The following is a 15539-nucleotide window of genomic DNA, read 5'->3' as shown; positions in this document are numbered from 1 at the left end:
TGTTTACTCAGCTACTTGATATGCCATACCTGTCAGGTGGATGGATTATCTTGGCAAAGGAGAAATGCTCATTTACAGGGATGTAAACAAATGTGTGCACAAAATTTGAGAGAAATAAGCTTTTTGTGCGTACGGAAATTTCTGGGATTAGAATTTTTTTGCTCATGAAACATGGGACCAACGCTTGTTGCATTTATATTTTTGTTCAGTGATATAAATATATATTTTCCAAAGCAAATTCTCCTATTCACTGCACACTATACCAATCAACACTTAATTTCACCTTGTCAAAAGCTATACAATTGGATGTACATTACTAACTTTACACTTCGGGAAGGGCATGCCCTGACATGGCAATGCAACGGTAAATACAGATGTAGCCACTTAATTTTAGCCAGTTTGCTACAGCAGGAAAATAATCTTGCAGCAAGAGGAAATCTGAATTATTATGTGGATTATAATTAAGGGACATTTTTGTAGGGGTTAGTACATTTTTCGTTAGGACAAATGAAGTCTGAAATGTCAAAGTGGAAATGACAAACTTTAGAAGCCTTTTAAAAACAAAAATACACTACATGTTTTCATTTCCTGATGTGAAGGAAAATTCTCAACAACAAAAGAGTGATAAAATTAAGGTCCTACATCTGTACATGTCTGCTTCTTTTAATGGCTCCCAATTAGACCAAATAGCTATTTGAGAAGAGTAATTGATTTTGACCAACGATAAAGGAATAGGGTCTTACAGGGTATCGAAAGTGCACCCCTGTCTGCCGAGTATAGAAAGAAAACAATGTACACTACCGGTCAAAAGTTTTAGAACACCTACTCATTCAAGTGTTTTTCTTTATTTTTACTATTTTCTACATTGTAGAATAATAGTGAAGACATCAAAACTATGAAATAACACACATGGAATCATGTAGTAACCAAAAAAGTGTTGAACAAATCAATATATATTGATAGCCACCCTTTGCCTTGATGACAGCTTTGCACACTCTTTGCACGCTCTTGGCATTCTCTCAATCAGCTTCATGAGATAGTCACCTGGAATGCATTTCAATTAACAGGTGTGCCTTCTTAAAAGTTAATTTGTGGAATGTCTTTCCTTGTTAATGCATTTGAGCCAATCAGTTGTGTTGTGATGAGGTAGGGGGGTATACAAAAGATAGCCCTATTTGGGAAAAGACCAAGTCCATATTATGGCAAGAACAGCTCAAATAAGCAAAGAGAAATGACAGTCCATCATTACTTTAAGACATGAAGGTCAGTCAATATGGACAATTTCAAGAACTTTAGAAGTTTCTTCAAGTGCAGTCGCAAAAACCATCAGCGCTACGATGAAACTGGCTCTCAAGAGGACCGCCACAGGAATGGAAGACCCAGAGTTACCTCTGCTGCAGAGGATAAGTTAATTAGAGTTACCAGTCTCAGAAATTGCAGCCCAAATAAATGCTTCACAGAGTTCAAGTAACAGACACATCTCAACATCAACTGTTCAGAGGAGACTGTGTGAATCAGGTCTTCATGGTCGAATTGCTGCAAAGAAACCACTACTAAAGGACACCAATAAGAAGAAGAGACTTGCTTGGGTAAAGAAACACGAGCAATGGACATTAGACCGGTGGAAATGTGTCCTTTGGTCTGGAGTCCAAATTGGAGATTTTTGGTTCCAACCGCCGTGTCTTTGTGAGACGTGGTGTGGATGAACAGATGATCTCTGCATGTGTAGTTCCCATCTTAAAGCATTGAGGAGGAGGTGTTATGGTGTGGGGGTGCTTTGCTGGTGACACGGTCTGTGATTTATTTAGAATTAAAGGCACACTTAACCAGCATGGCTACCACAGCATTCTGCAGCGATATGCCATCCCATCTGTTTTGGGTTTAGTGGGATTATCATTTGTTTTTCAACAGGACAATGACCCAACACACCTCCAGGCTGTGTAAGGGCTAATTTACCAAGAAGGAGAGTGATGGAGTGCTGACCTGGCCTCCACAATCCCCCGACCTCAACCAAATTGAGATGGTTTGGGATGAGTCGGACCGCAGAGTGAAGGAAAAGCAGCCAACAAGTGCTCAGCATATGTGGGAACTCCTTCAAGACGGTTGGAAAAGCATTCCTGGTGAAGGTGGTTTTGAGAATACCAAGAGTGTGCAAAGCAGTCATCAAGGCAAAGGGTGGCTATTTGAAGAATCTAAAATCTAAAATATATTTTGATTTGTTTAACACTTCTTTGGTTACTTCATATGTGTTATTTAATATTTTCGATGTCTTCACTATTATTCTACAATGTAGAAAATAGTAAAAATAAAGAAAAACCCTTGATTGAGTAGGTGTTCTAAAACTTTTGACCGGTAGTGTAGTTATGTGCAGCTATTCACACATGTTGTGCATTATAATGCATTATGAATACTTCATAAGGAGATATAAATGTGCTTATTAATGCATTATTAAGAGGGAACGATTAATGAGCAGTCAAAGGCTTTCCTCAGTCTGGTTGGAGTTTACCCGTAGTTAGGTCACAGATTGGTATAATTCTTAACTGTTCTCCAAGTCCTAAGTGTCCATGGGATGGTGTGAAAACAAGGTTTCAAGTCCCCTGTAGCTCAGTTGGTAGAGCATGGCGCTTGCAACGCCAGGGTTGTGGGTTCGTTTCACACGGGGGGCCAGTATGAAAATGTATGCACTCACTAACTGTAAGTCGCTCTGGATAAGAGCGTCTGCTAAATAACTAAACTGTAAAATGTACATGGCTCATAATAATTCAAATTTTCAGTTGGGGAAGTCTCATACCATTGTCTCAATGGTATGACCGTTATTTTCCATGCTGTAGTTAGTGGTGACCAATTTGAGACATTCTCCATAGAGTAATGTGATCCCTTCATACAGTTGAAGTCAGAAATTTACATACACCTTAGCCAAATACATTTAAACTCCGTTTTTCATAATTCCTGACATTTAATCCTAGTAAAAATTCCCTGTCTTAGGTCAGTTAGGATCACCACTTTATTTTAAGAATGTGAAATGTCAGAATAATAGTAGAGAGTGATTTATTTCAGCTTTTATTTCTTTCATCACATTCCCAGTGAGTCAGAGGTTTACATACACTCAATTAGTATTTGGTAGCATTGCCTTTAAAAAATGTTTAACTTGGGTAAAACGTTTCAGGTAGCCTTCCACAAGCTTCCCACAATAAGTTGGGTGAATTTTGGCCCATTCCTCCTGACAGAGCTGGTGTAACTGAGTCAGGTTTGTAGGCCTCCTTGCTCGCACACGCTTTTTCAGTTCTGCCCACAAATGTTCTATAGGATTGAGGTCAGGGCTTTGTGATGGCCACTCCAATACCTTGACTTTGTTGTCCTTAAGCCATTTTGTATGCTCGGGGTCATTGTCCATTTGGAAGACCCATTTGTGACCAAGCTTTAACTTCCTGACTGATGTCTTGAGATGTTGCTTCAATATATCCACATAATGTTCCTTCCTCATGATGCAATCTATTTCGTGAAGTGCACCTGTCCCTCCTGCAGCAAAGCACCCCCACAGCATGATGCTGCCACCCCCGTGCTTCACGGTTGGGATGGTGTTCTTCGGCTTGCAAGCAGCCCCCTTTTTCCTCCAAACCTAATGATGGTCATTATGGCCAAACAGTTCTATTTTTGTTTCATCAGACCAGAGGACATTTCTCCAAAAAGTATGATCTTTTACCCCATGTGCAGTTGCAAACTGTAGTCTGTCTTTTTTATTGCGGTTTTGGAGCAGTGGCTTCTTCCTTGCTGAGCGGCCTTTCAGGTAATGTCGATATAGAACTTGTTTTACTGTGGATATAGATACTTTTATACCTGTTTATTCCAGCATCTTCACAAGGTCCTTTGCTGTTGTTCTGGGATTGATTTGCACTTTTCGCACCAAAGTACGTTCATCTCTAGGAGACAGAACACGTCTCCTTCCTGAGCGGTATGATGGCTGCGTGGTCCCATGGTGTTTATACTTGCGTACTGTTGTTTGTACAGATGAACGTGGTACCTTCAGACGTTTGGAAATTGCTCCCAAGGATGAACCAGACTTGTGGAGGTCTAAAAAAAAAAATCTGAGGTCTTGGCTGATTTCTTTTGATTTTCCCATGATGTCAAGCAAAGAGGCACTGAGTTTGAAGGTAGGCCTTGAAATACATCCACAGGTACACCTCCAATTGACTCAAATGATGTCAATTAGCCTATCAGAGGCTTCTAAAGCCATGACATCATTTTCTGGAATTTTCCAAGCTGTTTAAAGGCACAGTCAACTTAGTGTATGTAAACTTCTGACCCACTGGAATTGTGATACAGTGAATTATACGTTAAATAATCTGTCTGTAAACAATTGTTGGAAAAATCACTTGTGTCATGCACAGTGTAAACTTCCGACTTCAACTGTAATTTGGTCACTATTAACTTGCACTCAATTTGCTTTAATAAGAATTATGAAACATATAACCTGTTTTCCATTGGCTGAGGAGAATGTAAAACACTATAATACATGAGGTCATGAACAGTGCTTTAACAGCCATTCTATTCTTCACCATAGATCCTGTCTTTCCTCAGTTTCTCCTATATTATTTTGACAGCTCCTCAAGCTGAACTGCTATCACAAAGCAGCAGGGAGACGCTTGTGTGAGAACCAATGTCGCGACAAACCCTTGAGGTAAGCAGTTTTACTGCCTTTGGTTCCCTTTGTCTCAATGTCAAAGCCAAAGGCAATCTACTGTATACTGATATTTGTGGAGGTCTCTCACTGCAGGTTTGAAGTAGGCTATACTAATGATGATCGACAACGAAGCTGAATCTGGCCACGTTGATGCAACTGCATTGATAAAGTAGGTGGAAATAACAAGGAAACTACATTGACAAAACCATCCTCCCCCAAGAGATGTTGTTCAGTAATGTGTGAGGTGGATTGTAATTTGAAAGTAAATGTATTAGGAGTACAGCAACTTCTCTTATTATGTTCAGGGTTACCGTCCCTGTCTGGTTTACTTCAAATGGTCCAACACTTAAGAATACATATTATCAGCCAATTGGTCGTTGATTTGGTTTGGGAGGGTTCTGTTCTATACCATTCGCTCTCTTCTATACCATTTCAGACACAACCAAATAAAAAGGGAGAGCTATTGAGTCCATTAACCCATAAGAGTCTAAGCCCTGTCTTAGCCGGCGAAGGGGGGGGGGGGGGGGTCCTACTAAATTATATGTAACTGTTTTAAGAGAAAATGTATTTGGCCTTACTGCTATTGGCCAATACAAACACATTGAATTACAGATTCACTACAGGGAACAACAGATAGTCCCCCCCAAAAAAATCTAAAGGAAGTTTGTTCTGAAGTGTCTAGCCTATATCTGAGAGATATAAGAAAGATCAGGAATCATTTTTATTAAAAAATTTTTTGCATGTATTTATCCCCTTATTTTTGCACTAAACAGTCTAAGCCATGTCTAAGCCTGGAAGGGGGTGGGGGTTCTACTAAGCTATATGGAATTGTTTTAAGAAGGTCATACCAAGGATCCTTTAGCTATTTGATTTGGAATTTTAAGACCCCTTGAAGTATCAAAAATATATATAAAAATAATATTTGATGAAAATGTTATTTGGCCTTACTGCTATTAGCCAATATAAACACATTGAATAGTAGATTCACTACATTGAACAACATATTATTTTTGTCACTAAACAGTCTCCAAATACTGTATACTTCCATAAATGTTTTAAACTGGTACCGGGGGACCTTATAATAATAATAATAATAATATGCCATTTAGCAGACGCTTTTATCCAAAGCGACTTACAGTCATGTGTGCATACATTTTTACGTATGGGTGGTCCCGGGGATCGAACCCACTACCCTGGCGTTACAAGTGCCATGCTCTACCAATTGAGCTACAGAGGACCACCTTCAGTGCAGCATCTGTGCAGCATCTGGTTGCATCTGGTTGTTCCTCATTACACACCACAGACCAGCAAATATTCTTTACATCTTCAACATAGGAATCATTACAAAACTTATTGTATGACCACTTATACAGTCTAATATATTAGGCCCAGCCTTTGGAACTTTGGTTTTCCTAGATATGGCTACTATATTATGATCACTACCTCCGATGGATTTGGATACTACTTTAGAGCAGATTTCTGCAGCATTAGTAAAGATGTGATCAATACACGTGGATGATTTCATTCTTGTGCTGTTTGTATATACCCTGGTAGGTTGACTGATAACATGAATTAGGTTGCAGGCACTGGTTACAGTTTGAAGCTTTTTCTTGAGTGGGCAGCTTGATGAAAGCCATTCAATATTTACCCAGAAAATATACCTCTCTGTTGATATCACATACATTATCAAGCATTTCACACAAATTATCTAGATACTGACTGTTTATGGTCTATAGCAGATTCCCACTAGAATGGGCTTTAGGTGAGACAGGTGTACCTGTAGCCATATTACTTACATCTTTACATTTTAGTCATTTAGCAGACGCTCTAATCCAGAGCGATTTACAGTTAGTGAGTGCATACATTTTTTTCTCATACTGGTCCCCCGTGGGAATCGAACCCACAACCCTGGCGTTGCAAGCGCCATGCTCTACCAACTGAGCTACACAGGACTGTACTTCAACAGCATTTGACATGAGATCCTCTCTAAGCTTTACAGGAATATGACACTGAACATAAACGGCAACACCTCCACCATTGGCATTCCTGTCTCTTCTGATGATGTTGAAACCATATATTGCGACCACTGTATCATCAAAGCTATTATCTACAGTGCCTTGCAAAAGTATTCATCCCCCTTAACGTTTTTCCTATTTTGTTGCATTACAACCTGTAATTTAAATGGATTTTTATTTGGATTTCATGTAATGGACATACACAAAATAGTCCAAATTGGTGAAGTGAAATGTTCACAAAAAATTCTAAAAAATAAATAACGGAAAAGTGGTGCATGCATACAGTGGGGAAAAAAAGTATTTAGTCAGCCACCAATTGTGCAAGTTCTCCCACTTAAAAAGATGAGAGAGGCCTGTAATTTTCATCATAGGTACACGTCAACTATGACAGACAAAATGAGGAAAAAAAATCCAGAAAATCACATTGTAGGATTTTTAATGAATTTATTTGCAAATTATGGTGGAAAATAAGTATTTGGTCAATAACAAAAGTTTATCAATACTTTGTTATATACCCTTTGTTGGCAATGACACAGGTCAAACGTTTTCTGTAAGTCTTCACAAGGTTTTATCACACAGTTGCTGGTATTTTGGCCCATTCCTCCATGCAGATCTCCTCTAGAGCAGTGATGTTTTGGGGCTGTCGCTGGGCAACACGGACTTTCAACTCCCTCCAAAGATTTTCTATGGGGTTGAGATCTGGAGACTGGCTAGGCCACTCCAGGACCTTGAAATGCTTCTTACGAAGCCACTCCTTCGTTGCCCGGGCGGTGTGTTTGGGATCATTGTCATGCTGAAAGACCCAGCCACGTTTCATCTTCAATGCCCTTGCTGATGGAAGGAGGTTTTCACTCAAAATCTCACGATACATGTCCCCATTCATTCTTTCCTTTACACGGATCAGTCGTCCTGGTCCCTTTGCAGAAAAACAGCCCCAAAGCATGATGTTTCCACCCCCATGCTTCACAGTAGGTATGGTGTTCTTTGGATGCAACTCAGCATTCTTTGTCCTCCAAACACGACGAGTTGAGTTTTTACCAAAAAGTTATATTTTGGTTTCATCTGACCATATGACATTCTCCCAATCTTCTTCTGGATCAGCCAAATGCACTCTAGCAAACTTCAGACGGGCCTGGACATGTACTGGCTTAAGCAGAGGGACACATCTGGCACTGCAGGATTTGAGTCCCTGGCGGCGTAGTGTGTTACTGATGGTAGGCTTTGTTACTTTGGTCCCAGCTCTCTGCAGGTCATTCACTAGGTCCCCCCGTGTGGTTCTGGGATTTTTGCTCACCGTTCTTGTGATCATTTTGACCCCACGGGGTGAGATCTTGCATGGAGCCCCAGATCGAGGGAGATTATCAGTGGTCTTGTATGTCTTCCATTTCCTAATAATTGCTCCCACAGTTGATTTCTTCAAACCAAGCTGCTTACCTATTGCAGATTCAGTCTTCCCAGCCTGGTGCAGGTCTACAATTTTGTTTCTGGTGTCCTTTGACAGCTCTTTGGTCTTGGCCATAGTGAAGTTTGGAGTGTGACTGTTTGAGGTTGTGGACAGGTGTCTTTTATACTGATAACAAGTTCAAACAGGTGCCATTAATACAGGTAACGAGTGGAGGACAGAGGAGCCTCTTAAAGAAGAAGTTACAGGTCTGTGAGAGCCAGAAATCTTGCTTGTTTGTAGGTGACCAAATACTTATTTTCCACCATAATTTGCAAATAAATTCATAAAAAATGTGATTTTCTGGAGAAAAAAAATCTAAATTTGTCTGTCATAGTTGACGTGTACCTATGATGAAAATCACAGGCCTCTCTCATCTTTTTAAGTTGGAGAACTTGCACAATTGGTGGCTGACTAAATACTTTTTTCCCCCACTGTATGTATTCACCCCCTTTGCTATGAAGCCCCTAAATAAGATCTGGTGCAACCAATTACCTTCAGAAGTCACATAATTAGTCCCGTGTAGCTCAGTTGGTAGAGCATGGTGTTTGCAACGCCAGGGTTGTGGGTTTGTTTCCCACGGGGGACCAGTATGAAACATTTTTTTGAAAATGTACAGTGAGGGAAAAAAGTATTTGATCTCCTGCTGATTTTGTACGTTTGCCCACTGACAAAGAAATTATCAGTCTATAATTTTAATGGTAGGTTTATTTGAACAGTGAGAGACAGAATAACAACAAAAAATCTAGAAAAACGCATGTAAAAAATGTTATACATTGATTTGCATTTTAATGAGGGAAATAAGTATTTGACCCCCTCTCAATCAGAAAGATTTCTGGCTCCCAGATGTCTTTTATACAGGTAACGAGCTGAGATTAGGAGCACACTCTTAAAGGGAGTGCTCCTAATCTCAGCTTGTTACCTCTATAAAAGACACCTGTCCACAGAAGCAATCAATCAATCAGAATCCAAACTCTCCACCATGGCCAAGACCAAAGAGCTCTCCAAGGATGTCAGGGACAAGATTGTAGACCTACACAAGGCTGGAATGGGCTACAAGACCATCGCCAAGCAGCTTGGTGAGAAGGTGACAACAGTTGGTGTGATTATTCGCAAATGGAAGAAACATAAAAGAACTGTCAATCTCCCTCTGCCTGGGGCTCCATGCAAGATCTCACCTCGTGGAGTTGCAATGATAATGAGAATGGTGTGGAATCAGCCCAGAACTACACGGGAGGATCTTGTCAATAATCTCAAGGCAGCTGGGACCATAGTCACCAAGAAAACAATTGGTAACACACTACGCCATTAAGGACTGAAATCCTGCAGCCCCCGCATGGTCGCCCTGCTCAAGAAAGCACATATACAGGCCCGTCTGACGTTTGCCAATGAACATCTGAATGATTCAGTGGAGAGCTGGGTGAAAGTGTTGTGGTCAGATGAGACCAAAATCGAGCTCTTTGGCATCAACTCAACTCGCCGTGTTTGGAGGAGGAGGAATGCTGCCTATGACCCCAAGAACACCATCCCCACCGTCAAACATGGAGGTGGAAACATTATGCTTTGGGGGTGTTTTTCTGCTAAGGGGACAGGACAACATCACCGCATCAAAGGGACGATGGACGAGGCCATGTCAAATCTTGGGTGAGAACCTCCTTCCCTCAGCCAGTGCATTGAAAATGGGTCATGGATGGGTATTCCAGCATGACAATGACCCAAAACACACGGCCAAGGCAACAAAGGAGTGGCTCAAGAAGAAGCACATTAAGGTCCTGGAGTGGCCTAGCCAGTCTCCAGACCTTAATCCCATAGAAAATCTGTGGAGGGAGCTGAAGGTTAGAGTTGCCAAACGTCAGCCTCAAAGCCTTAATGACTTGGAGAAGATCTGCAAAGAGGAATGGGACAAAATCCCTCCTGAGATGTGTGCAAACCTGGTGGCCAACTACAAGAAACGTCTGACCTCTGTGATTGCCAACAAGGGTTTTGCCACAAAGTACTAAGTCATGTTTTGCAGAGGGGTCAAATACTTATTTCCCTCATTAAAATGCAAATCAATTTATAACATTTTTGACATGCGTTTTTCTGGATTTTTTTGTTGTTATTCTGTCTCTCACTGTTCAAATAAACCTACCATTAAAATTATAGACTGATCATGTCTTTGTAAGTGGGCAAACGTACAAAATCAGCAGGGGATCAAAATGACTAAAATGTCAATAAATAAAGTCCACTTGTGTGAAATCTAAGTGTCACATGATCTGTCACATGATCTCAATATATACAGTGGGGAAAAAAAGTATTTAGTCAGCCACCAATTGTGCAAGTTCTCTCACTTAAAAAGATGAGAGAGGCCTGTAATTTTCATCATAGGTACACATCAACTATGACAGACAAATTGAGAAAAGAAAATCCAGAAAATCACATTGTAGGATTTTTAATGAATTTATTTGCAAATTATGGTGGAAAATAAGTATTTGGTCACCTACAAACAAGCAAGATTTCTGGCTCTCACAGACCTGTAACTTCTTCTTTAGGAGGCTCCTCTGTCCTCCACTCGTTACCTGTATTAATGGCACCTGTTTGAACTTGTTATCAGTATAAAAGACACCTGTCCACAACCTCAAACAGTCACACTCCAAACTCCACTATGGCCAAGACCAAAGAGCTGTCAAAGGACACCAGAAACAAAATTGTAGACCTGCACCAGGCTGGGAAGACTGAATCTGCAATAGGTAAGCAGATTGGTTTGAAGAAATCAACTGTGGGAGCAATTATTAGGAAATGGAAGACATACAAGACCACTGATAATCTCCCTCGATCTGGGGCTCCACGCAAGATCTCACCCCGTGGGGTCAAAATGATCACAAGAACGGTGAGCAAAAATCCCAGAACCACACGGGGGGACCTAGTGAATGACCTGCAGAGAGCTGGGACCAAAGTAACAAAGCCTACCATCAGTAACACACTACGCCGCCAGGGACTCTCATCCTGCAGTGCCAGACGTGTCCCCCTGCTTAAGCCAGTACATGTCCAGGCCCGGCTGAAGTTTGCTAGAGTGCATTTGGATGATCCAGAAGAGGATTGGGAGAATGTCATATGGTCAGATGAAACCAAAATAGAACTTTTTGGTAAAAACTCAACTCGTCGTGTTTGGAGGACAAAGAATGCTGAGTTGCATCCAAAGAACACCATACCTACTGTGAAGCATGGGGGTGGAAACATCATGCTTTGGAGCTGTTTTTCTGCATTGGGACCAGGACGACTGATCCGTGTAAAGGAAAGAATGAATGGGGACATGTATCGTGAGATTTTGAGTGAAAACCTCCTTCCATCAGCAAGGGCATTGAAGATGAAACGTGGCTGGGTCTTTCAGCATGACAATGATCCCAAACACACCGCCCGGGCAACGAAGGAGTGGCTTCATAAGAAGCATTTCAAGGTCCTGGAGTGGCCTAGCCAGTCTCCAGATCTCAACCCCACAGAAAATCTTTGGAGGGAGTTGAAAGTCCGTGTTGCCCAGCGACAGCCCCAAAAACATCACTGCCCTAGAGGAGATCTGCATGGAGGAATGGGCCAAAATACCAGCAACAGTGTGTGAAAACCTTGTGAAGACTTACAGAAAATGTTTGACCTGTGTCATTGCCAACAAAGGGTATATAACAAAGTATTGAGAAACTTTTGTTATTGACCAAATACTTATTTTCCACCATAATTTGCAAATAAATTCATAAAAAATCCTACAATGTGATTTTCTGGAGAAAAAAAATCACATTTTGTCTGTCATAGTTGACGTGTACCTATGATGAAAATTACAGGCCTCTCTCATCTTTTTAAGTGGGAGAACTTGCACAATTGGTGGCTGACTAAATACTTTTTTTCCCCACTGTATACTGTTCTGAAAGATCCCAGAGTCTGCAACACCACTAAGCAAGGGGCACCACCAAACAAGCGGCACCATGAAGACCAAGGAGCTCTCCAAACAGGTCAAAGACAAAGTTGGGGAGAAGTACAGATCAGGGTTGGGTTATAAAAACATATCAGAAACTTTGAACATCCCACAGAGCATTATTAAAAGATGGAAAGAATATGGCACCACAACAAACCTGCCAGAGAGGGCTGCCCACCAAAACTCACGGACCAGGCAAGGAGGGCATTAATCAGAGATGCATCAAAGAGACCAAAGATAATCCTGAAGGAGCTGCAAAGCTCCACAGCAGAGATTGGAGTATCTGGCCATAGGACCACTTTAAATCCTACACTCCACAGAGCTGGGCTTTACGGAAGAGTGGCCAGAAAAAAAGCCATTGCTTAAAGAAAAAAATAAGCAAACACATTTGGTGTTCGCCAAAAGCCATGTGGGAGACTCCCCAAACATATGGAAGAAGGTACTCTGGTCAGATGATACTAAAATTGAGCTTTTTGGCCATCAAGGAAAACACTACAGTATGTCTGGCACAAACTCAACACCTCTCATCACCCCAAGAACACCATCCCCACAGTGAAGCATGGTGGTTGCAGCATCATGCTGTGGGGATGTTTTTCATCGGCAGGGACTGGGAAACTGGTCAGAATTGAAGGAATGATGGATGGCGCTAAATACAGGGAAATTCTTGAGGGAAACCTGTTTCAGTCTTCCAGAGATTTGAGACTGGTACGGAGGTTCATCTTCAAGCAGGAAAATGACCCTAAGCATACTGCTAAAGCAACACTTTAGTGGTTTAAGGGGAAACATATAAATGTCTTGGAATGGCCTAGTCAAAGCCCAGACCTCAATCCAATTGAGAATCTGTGGTATGACTTAGAGATTGCTGTACACCAGCGGAACCCATCCAACTTGAAGGAGCTGGAGCAGTTTTGCCTTGAAGAATGGGAAAAAATCCCAGTGGCTAGATGTGCCAAGCTTATAGAGACATACCCCAAGAGACTTGCAGCTGTAATTGCTGCAAAACGTGGCTCTACAAAGTATTGACTCTGGGGGAGTGAATAGTTATGCACGCTCAAGTTTTCTGTTTTTTTTGTCTTATTTCATGTTTGTTTCAAAATAAAAAATATTTTGCATCTTCAAAGTGGCAGGCATGTTGTGTAAATCAAATGATACAAACCTCCCAAAAATCCATTTTAATTCCAGGTTGTAAGGCAATTAAACAGGAAAAATGCCAAGGGGGGTGAATACTTTCGCAAGCCACTGTAAGTGAGTTTCAGAGATAGTCAGTATATGAATATTATCTGATACTAGCAAGTTATCGATTTTATTAACCTTGTTTCATTGATACACTACATGACCAAAAGTATGTGGACACCTGCTCGTCAAACATCTCATTCCAAAATCATGGGCATTAGTATGGACTTGGTCCCCCCTTTGCTGCTATAACAGCCTCCACTCTTCTGGGAAGGCTTTCCACTAGATGTTGGAACATTGCTGCGGGGACCTTGCTTCCATTAAGCCACAAGAGCATTAGTGAGGTCGGGCACTGATGTTGAGCGATTAGGTCTGGCTCGCAGTCGGCGTTCCAATTCATCCCAAAGGTGTTCGATTGGGTTGAGGTCAGGGCTCTGTGCAGGCCAGTCAAATTCTTCCACATCGATCTCGACAAACCATTTCTGTATGAACCTTGCTTTGAGCACGGGGGCATTGTCATGCTGAAACAGTAAAGGGCCTTCCCCAAACTGTTGCCACAAAGTTGGAAGCACAGAATCATTTAGAATGTCATTGTAGGCTGTAGCGTTAAGATTTCCCTTCATTGGAACGAAGGGGCCTATGAACCATGAAAAACAGCCCCAGACCATTATTCCTCCTCCACCAAACTTTACAGTTGGCACTATGCATTGGGGCAGGCAGCGTTCTCCTGACATCCGCCAAACCCAGACTCGTCCGTCGGACTGCCAGATGGTGAAGCATGATTCATCACTCCAGAGAATGCGTTTCCGCTGCTCCAGAGTCCAATGGTGGTGAGCTTTACACCACTCCAGCCGATGCTTGGCATTGCGCATGGTGATCTTAGGCTTGTGTGCGGTTGCTCGGCCATGGAAACCCATTTCTTGAAGCTCCCGACGAACAGTTATTGTGCTGACGTTGCTTCAAGAGGCAGTTTGGAACTTTGTGGTTGCAACCGAGGACAGACGATTTTTATATGCTTTTTTTAGCACTTTTCTGGGATTCTTGATCATTTTATGGCTTTACTGGGAGGCTTATCATAGGTAGACATGACAGTGATATTTGTGTTTGAGCTGATAGTGCAGGGTGAGCTGCACACAGTGGACTTCCTATTAGGTCCTCTATAGCTCAGCTGGTAGAGCACGGCGCTTGTAACGCCAAGGTAGTGGGTTTGATCCCCGGGACCACCCATACACAAAAAAAAATGTATGCACGCATGACTGTAAGTCGCTTTGGATAAAAGCGTCTGCTAAATGGCATATTATTATTATTAGGGCAAACCACCTCAGTGCTAACAGTATAACTCAGGTTCATAGACGCATGATTACTGAATACAATAGCTGTAGGATAGACAGAGATATTCAGGGGGGTTAGAGGGACATAAATTAGGTTACTTACATTATGACTGCCAACGCCCCTGGGACAATGTACAATTGCAGCAGCACCATGACAACTCAGCGACACAATGGTAGGGATTATCTGAGCAGGGCTTGGGTCACTGATAAGTCATTGTCTCAACGCTGCCTTGAAATGCGAAAATTCCAAAAAGTGTCAAAGTTATCTATTAAAGTTATGCCAACAGAGCTACAGCAGTCTTTTAGCCAGGTGTGTAATGCCAGTAGCCTGCTGAATCTTTCAAAGCCGCTGCCTAGCGATGGTACCGAGCCTGAAATAATTGTCAGCTTTTTGGAATCTTTCAGAGCTAGAATCAGTTCTTTACAAAAAAAATTCAGGAGTTCTGAGCTAGCCCTCCTGTCGTTTGACCCCACATGAACTATGACAGCCCCGGGCAGCTGTCGTAGTTCTACACCCTTTTGCCCTCAGAACAGCCTTCATTTGTCGGGGCATGGACTCTACAAGTTGTTGAAAGCGTTCCACAGGGATGCTGGCCCATGTTGACTCCAATGCTTCCCACATTTGTGTCAAGTTGGCTGGATGTCCTTTGGGTGGTGGACATTCTTGATATACACAGGAAACTGTTGAGTGTGAAAAACCCAGAAGCGTTGCAGTTTTGACACACTCAAACTGGTGTGCCTGGCATCTTCTACCATACCCCGTTCAAAGGCACTTAAATATTTTGTCTTGCCCATTCATCCTATGAATGGCACAATAACAAAATGAATGTCTCAATTGTCTCAAGGCTTAAAAACCCTTCTCTTAACCTGTCTCCCCCCTTCATCTACACTGATTGAATTAGATTTAACAGGTGACACCAATAAGGGATCATAGCTTTCACCTGAATTTGCCTGG

The sequence above is a fragment of the Coregonus lavaretus genome, assembly GCF_964263955.1.
Source record: "Coregonus lavaretus genome assembly, chromosome: 5".
In the NCBI taxonomy this organism is placed as follows: Eukaryota; Metazoa; Chordata; class Actinopteri; order Salmoniformes; family Salmonidae; genus Coregonus; species Coregonus lavaretus.
Note: the sequence above shows the minus strand (reverse complement) of the source record.